Consider the following 2548-nt stretch of genomic DNA (forward strand, 5'->3'; position numbering starts at 1 on the left):
GCAGCTGATGGCGGGGTGCAGGAGCAGCAGCCAGCCACCAGCAGCTGATGGCGGGGTGGAGGAGCTGCAGCCAGCGTCCAGCAGCTGATGGTTGGGTGGTGGAGGAGCAGCAGCCAGCCTCCAGCAGCTGCTGGCGGGGTGCAGGAGCAGCAGCCAGCCTCCAGCAGCTGGTGGCGGGGTGGAGGAGCAGAAGCCAGCCTCCAGCAGCTGATGGCGGGGTGCAGGAGCAGAAGCCAGCCTCCAGCTGGTGATGGCGGGGTGAAGGAGCTGCAGCCAGCCTCCAGCAGCCAGCCTCCAGCTGGTGATGGCGGGGCGGAGGAGCAGGCAGCCTCCATCAGCTGATGGCGGGGTGTAGGAGCAGCAGCCAGCCTCCAGCTGGTGATGGCGGGGAGGAGGAGCAGCAGCAGCCAGCCTCCAGCAGCCAGCCAGCCTCCAGCAGCTGATGGCGGTGTGTGGGAGCAGCAGCCAGCCTCCAGCGGCCAGCCAGCCTCCAGCAGCTGATGGCGGGGTGGAGGAGCTGCAGCCAGCGTCCATCAGCTGATGGCGGGGTGGAAGAGCAGCAGGCAGCCTCCAGCTGGTGATGGCGGGGTGGAGGAGCTGCAGCCAGCGTCCAGCAGCTGATGGCGGGGTGCAGGAGCAGCAGCCAGCCTCCAGCAGCTGATGGCGGGGTGGAGGAGCTGCAGCCAGCCTCCAGCAGCCAGCCTCCAGCTAGTGATGGCGGGGTGGAGAAGCAGGCAGCCTCCGTCAGCTGATGGCGGGGTGGAGGAGCAGAAGCCAGCCTCCAGCAGCTGATGGCGGGGTGCAGGAGCTGCAGCCAGCGTCCAGCAGCTGATGGTGGGGTGGAGGAGCTGCAGCCAGCCTCCAGCAGCCAGCCTCCAGCTAGTGATGGCGGGGTGGAGAAGCAGGCAGCCTCCGTCAGCTGATGGCGGGGTGGAGGAGCAGAAGCCAGCCTCCAGCAGCTGATGGCGGGGTGCAGGAGCTGCAGCCAGCGTCCAGCAGCTGATGGTGGGGTGGAGGAGCTGCAGCCAGCGTCCAGCAGCTGATGGTGGGGTGGAGGAGCTGCAGCCAGCCTCCAGCAGCCAGCCTCCAGCAGCTGATGGCGGGTGCAGGAGCAGCAGCCAGCCTCCAGCAGCTGATGGCGGGGTGCAGGAGCAGCAGGCAGCCTCCAGCAGCTGATGGCGGGGTGGAGGAGCAGAAGCCAGCCTCCAGCAGCTGATGGCGGGGTGCAGGAGCTGCAGCCAGCGTCCAGCAGCTGATGGTGGGGTGGAGGAGCTGCAGCCAGCGTCCAGCAGCTGATGGTTGGGTGGAGGAGCAGCAGCCAGCCTCCAGCAGCCAGCCTCCAGCTAGTGATGGCGGGGTGGAGAAGCAGGCAGCCTCCATCAGCTGATGGCGGGGTGGAGGAGCAGAAGCCAGCCTCCAGCTGGTGATGGCGGGGTGCAGGAGCTGCAGGCAGCCTCCAGCAGCTGATGGCGGGGTGCAGGAGCTGCAGGCAGCCTCCAGCAGCTGATGGCGGGGTGGAGGAGCTGCAGCCAGCGTCCAGCAGCTGATGGTGGGGTGGAGGAGCTGCAGCCAGCGTCCAGCAGCTGATGGTTGGGTGGAGGAGCAGCAGCCAGCCTCCAGCAGCTGAAGGCGGGGTGCAGGAGCAGCAGCCAGCCTCCAGCAGCTGATGGCGGGGTGGAGGAGCTGCAGCCAGCCTCCAGCAGCCAGCCTCCAGCTAGTGATGGCGGGGTGGAGAAGCAGGCAGCCTCCATCAGCTGATGGCGGGGTGGAGGAGCAGAAGCCAGCCTCCAGCTGGTGATGGCGGGGTGCAGGAGCTGCAGGCAGCCTCCAGCAGCTGATGGCGGGGTGGAGGAGCTGCAGCCAGCCTCCAGCAGCCAGCCTCCAGCTAGTGATGGCGGGGTGGAGAAGCAGGCAGCCTCCATCAGCTGATGGCGGGGTGGAGGAGCAGAAGCCAGCCTCCAGCAGCTGATGGCGGGGTGCAGGAGGTGCAGGCAGCCTCCAGCAGCTGATGGCGGGGTGCAGGAGCAGCAGGCAGCCTCCAGCAGCTGATGGCGGGGTGCAGGAGCTGCAACCAGCCTCCAGCTGGTGATGGCGGGGTGGAGGAGCTGCAGCCAGCCTCCAGCAGCCAGCCCCCAGCAGCTGATGGCGGGGTGGAGGAGCAGAAGCCAGCCTCCAGCAGCTGATGGTGGGGTGCAGGAGCTGCAGCCAGCCTCCAGCAGCCAGCCTCCAGCTGGTGATGGCGGGGTGGAGGAGCAGCAGCAGACAGCCTCCAGCAGCCAGCCAGCCTCCAGGAGCTGATGGCGGTGTGTGGGAGCAGCAGCCAGCCTCCAGCGTTCAGCCAGCATCCATCAGCTGATGGCGGTGTGAAGGAGCTGCAGCCAGCCTCCAGCAGGTCATGGTGGGGTGGAGGAGCAGCAGCCAGCCTCCAGCAGCTGATGGCGGGTTGCAGGAGCTGCAGCCAGCCTCCAGCAAATGATGGCGGGGTGCAGGAGCTGCAGGCAGCCTCCAGCAGCTGATGGCGGGGTGCAGGAGCAGCAGGCAGCCTCCA

Source organism: Nothobranchius furzeri, unplaced genomic scaffold (assembly GCF_043380555.1).
Source record: "Nothobranchius furzeri strain GRZ-AD unplaced genomic scaffold, NfurGRZ-RIMD1 Scf066, whole genome shotgun sequence".
Taxonomy (NCBI): Eukaryota; Metazoa; Chordata; class Actinopteri; order Cyprinodontiformes; family Nothobranchiidae; genus Nothobranchius; species Nothobranchius furzeri.